This window comes from Sturnus vulgaris, chromosome 2 (assembly GCF_052056855.1).
Source record: "Sturnus vulgaris isolate bStuVul1 chromosome 2, bStuVul1.hap1, whole genome shotgun sequence".
Lineage (NCBI taxonomy): Eukaryota > Metazoa > Chordata > Aves > Passeriformes > Sturnidae > Sturnus > Sturnus vulgaris.
This window is the reverse complement of record NC_142244.1, coordinates 16,819,854-16,835,699: the sequence shown is the minus strand read 5'-3', so window position 1 is coordinate 16,835,699 and position 15,846 is coordinate 16,819,854. Positions and strand designations below refer to the sequence as shown.

General features: G+C 45.6%; 1 long non-coding RNA gene across 4 annotated transcripts in view; it reads left to right on the top strand.

Annotated features, from left to right (window-relative positions):
* The window catches only part of LOC148224636 (uncharacterized), a 60,821-nt gene that overhangs the window by 43,340 nt on the left and 1,635 nt on the right, over positions 1-15,846 (top strand). For 3 of the 4 annotated variants that reach the window (XR_015800582.1, XR_015800581.1, XR_015800579.1), the window contains one exon: positions 239-315. This is a non-coding gene — a long non-coding RNA (uncharacterized LOC148224636). Of the gene's footprint in view, positions 1-238; positions 316-3,420; positions 3,632-5,179; positions 5,453-15,846 lie in introns of all 4 variants that reach the window. The other variant, XR_015800580.1, reaches the window with a different exon arrangement.

The following is a 15,846-nucleotide window of genomic DNA, read 5'->3' as shown; positions in this document are numbered from 1 at the left end:
TTTTTCCACATGTGACCATAATAGTTAATGTTACTTGAGTGATCTGCTGATAGCACAGGGCCTGATGGCTTCTGGTGCTGCTCTGTATTAACAATCAAAGTGGAACTTTGGGGGAACTTATCCTCAAGCCTTGTCTTGTTATCCCTCATGTCAGCAGCTAAGGGTATCCTTCCACTCATCCCCATTTTTTTCCCTTTGAGTAAACAGAGAAATTGCCCATTTCCTCTTTTAATTACAGGAGCCATGTGACCCTTCCTGGAGCAGAGAGACCGTACTAGTGCAAGATCACCAGGCCAGCAGACTAACAGAAAATATGTAAGTAGGTTACAGGAGGGTGGAGGAAGCTGTTAAACACAGCATGATCCACTTAACAGAGCACCTGTTAGGAGAGCAGGCAGACAGAGCCATACCTGCGTGGCTTTATTCTTTCTAACAAGCAGGAGTGTGGGAAGCCGGGCAGTGAGGGAGGCTGGCAGAGAAGAAGCTGAGGGTGTTTGGATGCTCTGGGCTGGTGGTTGGAGGGATCACACAGAGAGCAGCTTGCCCTGACCCCATTCCTTCTGTGTGCACAGGGATCTTGTGTCCTGGCCCCAGGGCAGGGGACAGCAGCACTGAGGGCAGAGCCAACACTCTGGATTTAGACCTGGTCTCCTTTGGGAAGGCTTTTGGGGAGTTGAGCCAGACTCCTTCTTTCCTTGCAATTTAACTTCTAAGCTTCTAAGGGTGGTGTTTTGACATTGCCCTAAATAGCTTAAGGACTGCCTTATCTTTTGGAGAGAGGTTCCTCTGGCCACCTGGAGAGCATCTCTGGCATTTGACTAGCTGGGTGATGTTTTCCTTCTTCTGACCAAGGTAAAACTGCTCTTAGTTATATGCAGCATGAGGAATTTTTTTCCCCTTCAAATCTTGCATTTATATAATCTGTCTGCTGACAGATATAGCCAAATCAAACATCTAAATAGGATTAATGCAGGCAGCTTATTACTGGCTCTTGAGGAAGGCCAGGAAATATGGTTATCAACCATAACTGTGAAGTTGAGGTGTCTGACCTAAACAACTTATCCTTGAAAAATACTATACAAATATCTTCTGAACTGGTGAAAAGTAATTTCATATTCACTGAATAACAGAGAAGAGTGTGAACTAAAATAGCCAGATCTGAATATTGGAGTATATTTTGGTTTTATTCTTGGTGACAGGAAGATGAACATAATCATAAGTGAAATAAGCGTTGAGCCATATTTAACCCTCTCAACACCCCACCAAGACCAAACAAAGCTGTCTCAGTCTTTCCAAACATAAAAAATTGCCTGACCACAGAAAACTACACACTCTGCTTAGTTTTGGGTCCACTCTGCTATTGCAAGGGAAATACTCTGTGATGTCTAGCTGGCCTTGGATGGGATTTAGCTGCAAAACCTGTGGAAAAGCTGCCTAGATGCCTTCTGGCTTACAGGGAGCCAGCTGTGGTGAGATGTCCAGGACACTCCACATCAGGATTATGGCTGGATGTGATGGTCCTGCACAATTTTGTGCTGGGGAATGTAGTGCACGAGGGCATGGTAAGGAATATACATTTTATTCACTCCAGATGGCTCACTCAAATTAATCCTGCAGTCACTGAGAGTGGAAGCACAGTTCTTACCTCCTGATGGTTACCAGCAGCCTGTTTGAACAGAGTTGATGACTCCCAGTGGTGTTCTTGATGGGCAATGTCTCCATCTTTTAAAATCATCCTTACAGACAGGTGATTAGTCCCCTTATTGGCATTTTCACCTGCAGAAATGAGAACTGAATGGGCTGAATGATCGTTTTGCACTGTAATTTATGCATGTAGTCCAATATAGCTCATTCTGAGGATCTATTCCTCTTCTATAATTGGGACAAATTCCATCTCTAGAAGCTTTTCTTCCAAGAGAGGATGAAATATCTAAGCCATCACCTGTCTAACACCATTCAGCTGGTATTTATTTCTGACATGTTTGTGTCAGTAGAAGACTTTCCAAGCTCACAGAGATATTGGGTGGTTTCATTTATACAATCCTGCGAGATTGCCTGATCAAAGGCATACAAGTGGAAATCATTACTGTTATTTTCAGACACGTCTTTAATCACAGCCTCTCCCTATTCATCGCAATCATTGCAATTGTAAATCAGAAGTGAGTTCCCTCACCACCTGGCCACTTGGTGCTCTTTTAATTTCTGCCTGTTGCCTGTACAGTGAATTTCTCCTGCATCCCCCTCCACCTCTGTGTGACGCAAACACGTGCACTAAAATTTGCTACGATAGCTTCACTTTATGTGGATTTGTTTCTGCACAGAGAGGTGATATTGAAATTCCTGAATCTCTCCCACTAGGAAATGAGGATAATGCTTGGAGCTGTCAAGGCAGGGACCATTCACCAGTGCCTGACAACCTTGCTGAAGTGACTGAATTATATTCCTATCAGCAGAAAGTAGGAAATGAGTTACAGTGATTTAAACATGGGACTAGAGGAATTTGACTACAACTAACTAAACTACAACTAACTAAATTTGACTACTACTAATTTAACTACAAAAAGGAATAAGCTTGTTAAGGCCCTGTTTTCTTGATAATGTATATTTTTTTGGTCTGATCGTGCACTGAGTGCCAGTGCTGTGGTAGCTTCTGGCCAGGAGAACTGAACTTTCTCCTTTCTGTTGTTTCTATGAGGTTTATGCACCTGATATTGTGAACCAGTGGGTTCAAGAAAGACACTGAAGTGTTGGAGCAAGTCCAGAGAAGAGCAGTGGAGCTGGGGAAGGGTCTGGAGCACAAGTCTAAAGAGTGGCTGAGAGATCTGGGGGTGTTCAGCCTGGAGAGGAGGAGGCTGGGCAGAGGCATTCTCACTCTCTGCTGCCTGAAAGAACTGTGGGGTTTGGCCTCTTCTCCCAGGCAGCAAGGGACAGGATGAGAGGACATGGCTTCAGGCTGTACCAGAGGAGGTTCAGGCTGGACATCAGGAAGAATTTATTAATGGAAACAGTGGTTAACCATTGGAATGGGCTGCCCAGGAATATGGGAAAGTTAAAAGTTACCATCCCTAGAAGGGTACAAGAAAATACTGGATGTGGCACTTAGTCTGTGGTGTTGTTGAGTTTAGGTGCTTTAGGTGGTGATCAATCAAAGGTTTGACTTTATTATCTTGGAGATCTTTTCCACAGTTAATGATTCTATGATTCAATGCACATCCACTTCTTTTTTTCTCCTATCTCTGCCATCTGTAGAGACTTTGGGAAGTGTGGCAGGTGAGGGTGGAGAACCTGCAAAAAGGCTGATGTGAAAGTACCCATTAGGATAATCTGAGATCTCTGCTGGAAATCCAGTAGGGCCAAAGAATTACCATTTACTGCACTCCTGAGGTTTTTTTCAGAAGCTGTATCTTTTATTTCCAAAAGGTTACAAGTACACAGAGTGGGGTGGCTTTGCCCAGCAGATCAGGCCAATCCAGCTTGACCATGGCAATGGAAATCTGGTTTGGTTTTGAGCCTGGTTTTGATTTGGAAACCATGAGAGTGCCAAGAAAACTTTGATGCTGCTGATGGCCTTGGATGACAGCAAATCTCATACATCCTGCCCAGGGAAAGGCTTCCCTTCCAGCAGCTGCAGGTACTGACTGTTTCCATGTGTTTGTCTCATTTGGCTGAAGTCCTCTGTGCAGCAGCTGCTGCTGCTTTTATAAAGGCCAAGGTGTTTCCCAGCTCCCACAAACAGAGATCAATGCCTCAGGAGGACAGGAATGGGAGGTGGAACCTTCCCATCTGAAATCACAAATTCTAGTCTGGGCCTAGGTCATCTGAAAGTTGTCATCACTTAGAATTTCAGTCTACTTGTATTTGCCCTGCTTGATTAAATATTCATGCTGGGATATTGTGCCATGCACGACGAGAATATTCAATGTAATCTCACTGGAAAAACTATTCTGCAGATGCAGTCAATGTCCTGCTGCTTTCTGAAATGAATTCTACATTTGTCCATTCTCTAGCTTCTCTCTGATGAATGTCAGGCTAGTCCCAAATGTCCACATGATCATCCCATTCCGAGAGACTGATTTTTTTACACACAAACACAAACACCTTATTTTCTTGCCTGATAAGGCAAAGGGGGTAACATGCTAAATATCCTTCTCATTCCCAGATGTGGGTGATCCATCTGAGAATGAAGAGACTGCTGGGGAGCAAACCCTTTGCTCAGGATCACAGCAGAACAGCTTCTAGTGCAACTAGCTGATGGCTAATTTGCTTGGGGCTGGCAGCCTGGTGCTTTCAACAGTCTGAACTTCACTTAAAAAAATTATAGTGATTAAGTAAACACAGCTATAATGGAAATCTTTATTCTGCATATTACAAACCAAAATGGCCATGAAGGGAGCAATTATGAAATCTCAGGACTGTGGTGAGGGGAGGAATCGTTTGAGCTGTGCTGTTGTTTGTTTTTGTACATCATTTATTTCCCCTGGGAGACTTGGCTCTGGAGCAGTCTCTGCTGCATTGAGAGATTCCTTACATTTTTGTTAACCCAATCTCCCATCCAGTCTTAAGCAAGATGGGAGGAAATATAAGGGTTTTGCATGATGAACTACCTTGGGGAAGGATTCCTAGATCCAGCTTCCAATTCCTGTCATAAGCCCCCAGCACAAGTTGCACACCAATTGCCCTCTCTCTTTCTCTGTTGGTCATCAGTGATATGACTGATTTTACAGAGACTTAAGGGAGTGGTGAGGATAATGCAGGAGTGGCAGTGTTAAAGCTGTACTAGTGGGAATTGCAGTGGTGATTCAGATGTGGTGGTCTCCTGCCCTTTCTGGAGATCTATGATTGGTCCTACTGGGTCTTTGTACTTGCCTGATTCAGGAAAATTATAGTGTAAAGCTGCACCAGGCTTTCAGCTTCAGCTGATTTTTGCTGATGTTTGTTCAAGACCAGAGGGAAATTAGCTGGTGGACTAGTCAGCTGTTAGTAGAAAATTGACTGAGAAATAGAGAACACAGCAGAGAAATAGTTGGCAAATGATGGGATGAGTGGTAATTCCTAGGTAGTGAAAAGATTGATGCAATCCAAAAGCCCAACATACTTTCCAAATGTATATAATAATGGAAGTTCAAGAGCTGCTTCAAGGGCAGAAACCAACTTGGAAATCTTTTCCTTGACTCAACAGGCTTAAACAAAGAAAGAGAGTCCAGTGTTTCCATTTGAGCCCTACTTAAAGCTGCAGATCTGTCAGCACAGGTTCTCAGTGAGGTGTACAAATATGACATCTAAGCAAAGCCACAGGCTACCAGCTGCTAATTGTCCAAGATCTCCATATGAGGGCAAACATTCCGAGGTAAGGACTGAGTATGCTTCAGGAATGGAGAGCAACCCACCTAGGCTTGAAAGAAGACATCAGAAATGTCTGGCAATTCCCATCACAAGGAAGAAAACTGCCCAGGTAACCATCCAGATTTTCCACTGGTATCATCCTGAGCACTTCCAGAGGGGTGGTGTGTGAAATAAGTGAACAAACTTTCTCCTTCCCAAGCAAAACACACTTCAGGTACAAGGCTTCAGAGCTGAGCTAGCTGGTTGCCAAGGCAGTCTGGAACAGCAGCAAAGTGGGTGGTGTCTAGGGAATAAGGGACTGGGTTTGGTGGGAGAGGGACTGAGAGATAAAAGAAGACTTAATTTTTAGAGATGGGAGTAAATACAGCAGGATTTTGACAGCAGGCTACGGCTCTTGCCTCAGCAAACCAAGCAAAGAATGGTAACCACAGCACACTAAAGGAATTGTTACTATTACTCCCATTCAAGGGCAATAATGGCAATGATACAACACATACCTGCAGGCTGGTCTGAAACCACCTCCCCTGTTCACCCTCCCTTCTTCTGGAAGCCAATTAAGTCCTTCCTGAAGAGATGCTACATGAAACAGAGGCTTTTCTGAGATTGGTAATGGCTGTCACCCCAGCAATAATCATAATGAATCACACTTGGGCTCCTGTCGAGCTCCTATTTTCAAAGAGATGTTGGTTCTCGATCCATTCATTAATATTAATTAGCATGAAGTCACGTTTCATTTCCCACTTATGTGCCCAACCTGCAGCATCCTTGTGTGTCCTGTGCTAACGAACCAGATGCCATTTACGGCTGGCACAAAATAATTAGCAAATAGTTGAAGAATACGTATCTCAAGTTATTTAAATATTTATGCCAGACTTTTTACATTTTGGCTCCCAGCCCTCATCTGGGGGTTGCAATGCAATTTAGGGAGAATATGAGAAAGTTTTCACAGTTGTCTGCAGAAAGCTTTAATTATACATTCTCCATATGGATGCAAATGTTTGATGCTATACAGATGTTGGCACCAAGCTGACCACCGGGTACCAGAGTAGAAATAGCAAACTTCAGCAAGCAGATCAAAATCTAGCTCCCTTGTTGTGACTGGATGCTGCATAATGCAACAGTCACTCTCTTACCTTCTGATCCACCCTCTTTTGCTCAGAGACCTCTTCTGCCAAATACTTCCAGCCAAACCCTGCTCCTGGGGGTCTCTGGAGGAGGCTGGGACCACAGAGATGTTATCAGCAAGAGCAAGGACACGCAGAATTCAGAGGAGCTGGGATTCTTGGTGTTTTGAGAAATTGAGGAGCATATCCCCCCTTGTGACTCACAGTGTCATGCAGGGATGCTTGTGTGTGTAATTCCTGGTGTGCCTCCCACTGAAGGATCAGAGAAGGAGGCTGGCAGACAGGGATGACACAGGGCTGTTAGCTGGATTCCTCCTTGAGGATATGCATAGAACATCTACTCTGTTTACTACTTTATATGTGAATGACATTGATATATGAAGTCCCATTGAAGGCTGATTTTTGCTTAACTCGCTTACCTCTCCTGTGTTCTGACCTTCCACTCTTAACAGAATAGGGATGATTTGCTTTTGCATAGTCAGAAGCTCAGAAACTCCAAATTATCTGTAGTGTCTTGAGCACATAATTATATTGAGCTTATCTCTGTGATTCCTCGGCACTTTCACCTTGCTGTGCCCTCGGTGAGGCACAGTCCCTGAACCAGCTCTGGTGGAGATCCAGTTCTGCTGAAGCTTTCATTCTTTGGAGCAGGTTTGGGCAGGGAAATGCTGGGAGGTGGGAAGGGGAAATGTTGGTTAATGCATATGTTAGGTATGATACCAGAAGAAAAAGCGCTTGTGATCAGTTCTCACATGAGTATCACGCCCTCTGATCAGGTAAGATGAACTGGCTGCTGTATGAGGTGCATCTGGGTCCTGAGAAGGAGCAGGGAGTGACCCACACCTTTCCTATTTCACCTGCAGCCCTGGTGCTCCTGCCTCTGAGATTGCCCATTTTCACAAGTAAGCAGAAATGGGCTTACTCACCAGGTAGATGAAAGGACTTCTGAGGAATATGTGGGTGCTCTAGTAGGTAGTGTTGCACTTCACTGAACAGAGCCCTTCCCTTTGAATCAGTCTCTGCTTTCCTTTACTGGCAGCTCTTTTTTTTTTTTTTTTTTTTTTTTTTTTTGGGCTAAGTTATGAAAACCGTGAAGGATTTCTCAAGGTTCCAGTTAAATTGCAGTTTTTGCCATTCCAATCCGCTGTTCCATCTCTGCAGGCAAAAACAACTGCATTTTCCCTGCCACTCCTTCTGTGCTGTGAAATAGCTGTCAAGCTCTACCCCAGAGTTAGCTGCATTGTTGCGGGGGAAGAAATGTTTTTTTTCTGTCCATGCACGAAAGTGAATAGATAAATCTCCTTAGATGAAGAGGCAGTTATTTTGTCTTAAAGAGTGGGAAGTGAATGGAGGAAACAGTGAGAAGACTACAGCACGCTACAGCTCAAGAATCAGTTCAAGATATTTATTCCTTGCAGAGGCAAAGGAGAGCAGTCCCACCATTTTTCTTCTTCTAGGTCAGGAACACAGGAGTGACACCACAGTAAGTCACTTCTTGCCTCTTGAGGGATGGCTGTAAAGGCAGTGGTTTTAACTTATTGTATTTAATAAGGAGCTGAGAGACAATAAAGCAACAAAATGAAACTTCTGTGTACCACGTAGCAAGAAGGGGAAAGAGGTTAGACAAAAGTCCAAATGCCACGTCTGAAAAGTGGAAAGCAAGGATGTACTGGTTACAAATCACTTACTCCACAGGGCTGGCCGTGAACACGATGGATGCATTCCCTTTTTGGTTGCCTACAGCTACCATCACTCCTACCAACGTTTTCTGCCACGGCAGAAGAGCTGTGCTCTTTGCATTGCAATGCAAAACTGCAGGCACTAGGAAGAAGGAAACCAAAGTACTCTTGGCTGAGGGGTGAGACAGCCCTCCAGGGTTTAATTTTTAAGGACTGTTTTGTGTATTTTAATATGTCCATCACTAACTTGTGATTTTGTTTTTCTTGCTCGAAAGGATGCTTGTGCTGCAGCACTCACCAGGGCACCAAAGCAATGCACAGGAGAGGCTCCTCAGGCCTTGAGAGCTGTTCTCTGAGGTAGGCAGAGACACCTGGGAATGCTGATAAGGCAGCTGCTTCTTTTTTCATTGCCCTATAAACTTCTGTAAAGGTGCAATATAGGCATTAGCCACACTGCCCAGGGCATGAGAGGCCGTGCTCTCATTTGCAGAGAGGCTGACTGAGGGCCTGTGCATGTTTCTGCTATCCATGATCTGCACCCCCAGGATGCTAAGGAAGAGCGAGGAGGAAGATTTCAGTTGGATACGTGCTTTCTGTCCTCTTCTGGAGAATGCCTCCTCTGTTCTTGGTTGAGTTGGAAAGAAGAAAGCATGGAGAGCCAACAGAAAGGGAGTTGACCAAGCAGTTCTGTAGAAGCTCCTAGGGAAAGGAAAAATCCTCTCTGTCAGTCTGGTGAGAATAACACACGGTGCTCTAGTTACTGGGGGCACGGGTGAAGGGAGTTAGTGAGGATGCCAGAAAAAGAGTGCAGCAGGCGTCATTGCATGGTGGTGATCTACTTTCAAGTGATACCAGAAAAACCTATTAAATATATAACCTCAGTGCCCAGAAAAATGTGTTAAGAGGTTTATTCGTGTAGGAAAGGCTTCATCTTATAAATATAGATAAGGGCTTCTTTTTTTTCCTTCTTCTTCTTCTTTTGGATTTCCTATGCAGAAAACGTATTTGGACTGTAATTTCCCTTCTGGGAAGCTCTGCCTAGTTATGGTGCTTTCTGTCTGGCAGGACCATGAGGTCCATGCTGTAAATGGGAAAGCTCAGTGTGATGAGTTCTTCCTAACATGTATCCCACTACATCCTGTTCCAAGCCCCATTCTGCAGAGCTGTGTGCATGTGCTGCCCTGCAAGAGCAGAGTTCCACCAAGCAGGTACAGGACTGCTGTGTGCTGAGGGTCATGGAGAGCTGCTGTTCTTTTCAGGATGTGTCTGCTGCAGGGCTGCTCCTGGCTCCCCTGAAAGAGAGGGAAAGATCCATAAAATATGAAGCCACAGATCCCACTCTTAGTTTCTCCTTCTCTCTCTCAGCATAGGCCCTGCAGAGCACATCAGATGGAAATACTGTTATGAAGATTAAGTAAACCTGCTATCCTTCAGGTTGCCACCTTCCTTCCTTTCTTCCTTCCTTCCTCAACAGTTCTCTTTCCTCTTTGATAGGGTAGAACAGGACTTCTCTGAGGTGCCCAGCCCCATCTACCAACAAAAGTCCAGCCACTATATTTATGCTGAACATAAATCCACCCCTATCTCACCTTTAAATCCATGTTCTCCAGTCCAAATTAACATTTAATTCTGATTCTGTGTTTCTCTATGGAGGGCTCCCAAAAGCTCGAGCTCAGCAGTGCTGATGTTCTTGTCCACAGTCCCCACTGCTTGTGGGGGATTGTGGTCTCCCCACATGGCCTGCACTCAGGGCTACCAGGCAACTGGTCCCTCCACCCTGGCTGTCTTGCTGTCTTCCCCATCCCCACAACCGTGTCCTGTCTTGCTGATGTGCAGTCTTGTCTCATCCAGATGCCTCAAATGGCCCTCTCCTCTATCCTTCAGAGGAGAGTTTTGAAGAAACCCCTCAAAATTATGCTGAACTGGGTATTCCTCCTCTCATTTGCCTTGACTTCCCATGCCTTCCCAGATCTTCATCTGTTCCAAGTGACCTGGGAGGCATGGAGGCTGTGCCAGCCTTCCCTTGGCAGCTGCTCAGACAAGCACTGCTGGGCTGTACCTGTATGACTGCTCTTGCCAGGGAGGAGCCTGCTGAGGACATCCACAATCATCTGTTCTCATCCCTTTTCACATCTCCAAGTTCCTGTCGTGTGTGTCTACAAACAAGTAAACTAAATAACTGCCAATGTAGACATTTTTGAGGCTTAATCACAATGACTAACATTGCCTTGTGGCTTCTTTATGCTCCTCTATCCACAACCATCTGCTCTTGCTTTGCTCACCAATCGATAACTGTGAAGTAGGGTATTTCCTCTTCCCTTCCCCACCCCACCCTAATCTCTGCCTCTTTCTCCTAGGGGCTATGACAGCTTCCAAAATCATCTCATGATCACAGGCAGGGCAACTCAAGTCCTGTTGGTACAAGGAAGCTTCCTTTTGTGAACATTAAGGACCATCCCTCCATGTGAGTTGTGAAACAACAAGATGACACCATGCTTGCATTATAATGCCATTGTATTTGGCATTATATTGGCTGAGGTGAAAGTGGAACTAGCTTATAACCAGGTTGCAAAACTCTTGCCTTGCTCCTTCTCAGGTGCTGTGACACACTTCCCAAAATACCATTTCTGGTAGAGTGCTTTGGGTATTTTTTCTGGTTGGTTCTTTTGGAGAGGTTGGGGTGGGGGTTGTGTGTGGTTTATTTTGTTGGGTTTTTTTATTTATTTTTGTCTTGGGAATATGAAGATATCAAATCTGGTCTTTCATGGCTTTGTCCAGCCTCTGAGGTGAGGCCTGTCTCTGCATCCATGCATCCCAGATCAAGTTCCAGTACAGGTGCAGGCAGCTCTTCTCCTTCTGGCAGGGGTGCTTGCCAGAAAATCCATGAGACACTGCAGAGAGCATTACTTTTTCCTTCTAAGCTGGAAACCAAGGCAAAGAGGGTGCAGTATGCAGCTGATTACCCTAAAGTAAGCCAGGAGGAAAGGTAAGGTTGGAGTACAGGGCTCGGGCTGATCTCTTCCCACGTGCTGGGGCTGACTGCTGCCATTTCTGCTGTCCCCCCTGGGATGGGGACAGGTGCTGGTGGACAGAAATGTCCCTCTTTCCTCAGCTCCAGCTGCCCATTGTAGCATTAGCTCTGCCTGGCATGTGTGTCTGCAGAGGAATTCAAACAGAGCTTGAAAGAAAACAAAGCAGAGCAATAGACTCTTCTTGAAAAGCATCTGGTGAGCTGCACTGGCTGGAGCCAGAAGCCCTTTTAGGGCAAATGACGGTTCCTTTCTCCCTTAGGGAGAACAACAGAGGCCCCTCTGTAATGGGAGGTTAGCAAAGGAATCTCGTGTACGTTTTACTGGAGTAACGACTCAGATTTTCGGTTTGCAGCCCTGCTGTAAATCACATTTCCATGTGGGTGGGGATGATCCGGACAGCTCCAGCACTGCAGAAGGAAACCTGTCCGTGCTGGCTGGCCAGGGTGATTGGGCTGATAGCAAGTCAAAGTCAGCATCCCTTGGGTGTTTATGAGGGGGCCATGACTGGGTCCTGCCTCAGGGGAACCCATGACCTCAGTTCTCTCCTGCTGTGTCCCCTGATCTGTCTTTTCCATCAAGGTGAAGTGGGAGTAAGATAATATCCCTAGGATTTGGTAACCATCTGTGTCGGGGCCAGCTTTAGTCACAGCAGTTGCTTTCAGGCAGGAAATTGCTGAGGACAGCAAATCATCCTGACAATAACCATCCTGCAAACCTGTTGCCTCTTCCCCCAGCTTTGCCCTGTGCCTGCTCCATCTCCATCTCCATCTCCACAGCTGCTGCTGGTGCAAGAGGCAGAGTGCAGAGAGGGCTTCCCTGGACTCCCTCCTCCCCCACCAGGGCCTCTGTGAAGAAGTGACAGGGTGCAGAGAGGGAGATCACACCAAAGAAGCTTCCAGACTCAGGAAGTTATTTTTTCCTCATTCTTGAGAAGCAAATATCACATGACCTGTGTGATGGAAAAGCTCTTCTCAGCACGCGTCGAACAGCACTGAGAAGTGAAGACTTGGCACAAAACCGTGTTGGCAGCTGACATTTCATGAGTGCATTGCCATCAGGCTCAGCTGAGAGAGCTGAGGAAACCCTGGAGCTTCTGGGGTGCAAGATACTGTCCTGTGGGCAAGGCAGAAAGCTGTGAGCCAAGGTCACCCCTGCTCCATTCCAAAACTGGTGCCTTGTCCCCAGCATAGTTTCTTGTTTGCACAGAATGGAAGGAGGTGGCACTGAAGTGTAGGGGATAAAAGGTATTCCTGGTCCTCTAGAGAGGGTTTTTGACCAAATTTTGTTGTGGATGTGCGAGTGTGCTTTTCCATCCACAGCCTGCCCTGCTGTAACTTTGTAAGGGTGACACAGGGATGCCTGGACAAGCTCCTACCATAGCTCACCACAAGGAGTAGGGGCAGTGCTTACCTTGCCCCTGCACTAATTTAAATTACCTGGCTGCAGCACTAATGCACAAAACCTGTTGCCTCCTTTGGGAGACTCTGGGAGCTGAGAAGTTGGAGGCAATGAGTCATTTGCAATATAGCAGAGAAGCCATTCATTGCCTGCCTGCATTGCAAGATATCTGACTGCCTGTGCTGTGTGCTTTCAGCTCAGGTTGGAAGGGAGATAGCAAAGCCTGCTATGTTTGGGAATGGCAATCTCTTGGAGTGGCAGATGAAATGCTAAGGGAGAAAAAGAAGAAGGTGGTGGAGGGATAAACAGGGGACCAAATCTCGTAATGTAACATTCAGGAACCTCAGTAGAAAGTGAGACTCCTGGGCTTTCATTCTTGCTGTCATGAATATTTCAAGGTTTCTATAATGATTCTTGAATGTAAAATGCAAAACAGTTGTGGGAGTTAGGGCATGGTGTCCTGGACTTCTCCCTCTCTGATGGATCCCAGACCATTTCTTTATTACATAAAGGTGACCAACACCCACAGCAAAATGCAAGCAGAATTGCTGCTATCTTCCAGTATCAGATCTACCTTGCTGTCAGGCCAATATTGAGAGAGGTATGAATTGGCTGCAGTCACCGAAATGAAGGTGTGGACTCTGAAACCTAATGATAACATATTTCTTCCAGAGTAACAATGAAAGTGCTTATCATAGCTAACTGGATGAAAGAAATGTTTTAAGATAAATGACAGCAGCTGAGAGACTGCTTTTTTTTTTCTTTTTCTTTTTTTGTACAGTTGCCCAGAACTGTTTAGAAAGAATTCAGACACACCCTAAGAGTCTCACATTGTTAGATTGGGCCAAGAAATAGATTTTCTTTCCTAAAAATGATTCTGTGGAAAAATGGGAAGTGCAACCAGGAGCTGAAAGTCTTGTGAAATGAGAGGCTGAAAGTGTACTTGGCAAAGGTGATTTCTTCTTTTGCTTTTTCCTGCTGAAGCACCCTTTTTTTTTTTTTTGCTGATTGCCAATGAAGAAATTGGAAATGGAAATGCCCTTTTCCGCTTTTTCTATTTCCCAGGGTGGAAAGAAAACAAAGAAAAACCCCTGCTCCATGGGTGATGGTGAGGTTTGGAGTAAACCCTTTTACTCACATGCCTTGTTCTGGCACTCTAAGCGTGGGGAGGTCTGAATTAACCGTCAAAACAGCACAAAACTGGGACTTGAGCTTGATTTTGGTAGTTAGGAGTAGAAAGCAGAAAAGCAGTGTGCTCATTCCTGCGTGTGCTCCAGGCAGAGCGTCCAGAAGCTTGGAAGGTCCCAGCAGCAGCTGCAGGTCTGGCTGGCCATGGAGCAGACCTCGCCTCTGTCATCTGTGCCTAATGAGCCCAGCCTTCTTGGCCCTGGAGGGCTCTGCCCCTGTAATTTGTGCATGCTCATGTCAGGATCAAGTCATTTTAGCACTGCAGCACAGAAGAACAGCCTTATGGGCTGTTTGCTGCCTGTCCTTAGAGATGAAGGATGCAACAGCAGAACACAGCGTCTGAGAGTTAAATCAGGAACGAGCAAAGCTTTGCCTTGCTGTAGCTCTTTGGTCTTGCAGAGTGCTACCAAACTGCACGAATGCTCCAGCTGTGTCTGTGTGGGAGGATTCTAGCAGGGTGTTGAAACCAGAGCTGACCATCAGCCCAGCTGGGCAGCACCAGCCCTCTCCCCTGCCCTGGCTTGGCTCAGCCTGGGAGGGATCCAGCAGCCTGCAGGGATGTTGGAGAATTGCAGGTATGTAGTCAAGTAGCCACCTCACCTCTGGCCTCCTTCATCTTCAGGAAACATCTTTCACTCTGCACACACTCCAAAGCTTGAAGCTGCTGCGTGTTTCTCAGAGAGATGTTTCCCTAATGTTATTTCCCAAGGTGGTAGTATAATGTTTTTCCTTACAGATAGATCATAACCTCAGGCTGAGTGCAACATCAGACATTTATGAAAAAAATTGGCATACTCTTCTGTCAAGCAACAGTTAAAAGAAAATCTGCAAAGGGATTAGCTGCCATACACTCTGGGGCTTGCTGACAGATGTCCTGAAAATCTGGAAATGTGTCGATCTATCTTTACACAGGGTTTTTGATTTTTTTTTTCTCATTCTCTCTCCTTCTCCGTCTCCTCATCCATCTTCTCAGGACACACAAATGGGAATTCCTTCAAATCCACAGGGCTTCCTGGGAACTGCCTTGATGCCATCCACAGATTGGCATACGGGTCCTAGGGTGCAATCTGGGCTGAGTTAAACCCAAAACCTCAGTCTCATTAGATGCCAGCTTCCCTGCAAGGGCAGCAGTGCTGCTTTGTGCCAGGGCAGTTAGAATTTTCTTTCTGTTCCAACTGCAACCTCTCAGCTCATTTTAAAGGAGCTTAAATGTTGGCCATTAAATATAAATATCTTGTTTTTCCTCTGGGTGAAACTGATGTTCTGAACTTCACAGTGTAAATCAGGTCTGCAGAAAATGTTTTAGGCAATGATTCTGTCAAAATAAATGACTCTGGCCGTTCTTCCCCGTTTCAGACCAGAGCTCTTGGTGTATCTCCTCTCCTTTTCACAATGTGGCAGAGGAGCTTTGATTGTGATGTTCCCCCAAGCACATCTTCAGGCTTAAGACCCTGACTTCTGTGGATTGTGTTGCTTGATCTTGGGGAAATCACATAGTACAATTTTTTTTTTTAAGTGCTTTCTGTTTCTGGATGGTTTGAATCTGACTGCTCAATCTGAAATGCTCAGGTGGCCTCTGAGAGGAGGGGGATGTGGATACAGCCCCCTGCCTTTGAGCCTTTTCTATTCTCCAGCTCTGGCCCAAGTCACTGCCCTCGGCAGAGAGTCACTCCTGCAACTGTGGTTAAATCTCCCCCTCCTCTTCTCTGCCACGATCTCTTTCCCTCCTCTACAGGAAGGAAATAATTTCTCCTGACTTATGGAGCAGCCAGGAGTCTCCTGCCTTGCTAAAAACAAGACAGGGGTCTACCTTGCTCTGTTGAGTCCAGTCCCTCTTTTTGCTATAGTTTGTTATCATTAGCACCCAGGTTACTGCCTGCTCTAAAATCTAATTGCAAAACTACTCTGTGCCTTATTCCTTCTCCTACCTGCTCATCAGAGGAGCAGGGTAAATCCCCACTGGGTCCAAACTTGAGGGTGTGCAGTGTTTTGTCCTGAAAAAGGACCGGCATTCTTATTTCATAACGTACGTAAGTGTCATTTCTGCCAAACCTCTTTTCTCTGAGGGCCATACAATAGTTT